Source organism: Meleagris gallopavo, chromosome 1 (assembly GCF_000146605.3).
Source record: "Meleagris gallopavo isolate NT-WF06-2002-E0010 breed Aviagen turkey brand Nicholas breeding stock chromosome 1, Turkey_5.1, whole genome shotgun sequence".
NCBI lineage: Eukaryota > Metazoa > Chordata > Aves > Galliformes > Phasianidae > Meleagris > Meleagris gallopavo.
Window position 1 is genome coordinate 101575914 of NC_015011.2, and position 401 is coordinate 101576314.

The window sequence follows — 401 nt, forward strand, 5'->3', positions numbered from 1 at the left end:
GATAAAATAGTCTTATCTGAAACAGACAACAGACACAATAACCAGAGTTTCAGTAATTAGGAAAATAATGCAGCTTACTCCTTTAGACTGTGTTTCCAGTTAGGCCTTTTCAATACCACTTGTGAATGATTCCCCTTCTTTCAAAAAGAAAAATTTAAAAAAAATTCTCTTCTGAAAGCACAGTGGTATCTGCTAAAGACTTTAACAGTTAAAAATTACTTCTAATGTTGTCATCTCAAAAGGGACCAACGTTGAGTGAACAGAGCACCTAAAGCAACCAGCTGTTGAGATACAGCCAATTGAGTATGCCAGAAACTATCAGAAAAATTATATATTAATTTCTGGAAGTTTAACACAAGGAGGAAGAGAAAGCAATCCAGAAATTACACACACTAACAACA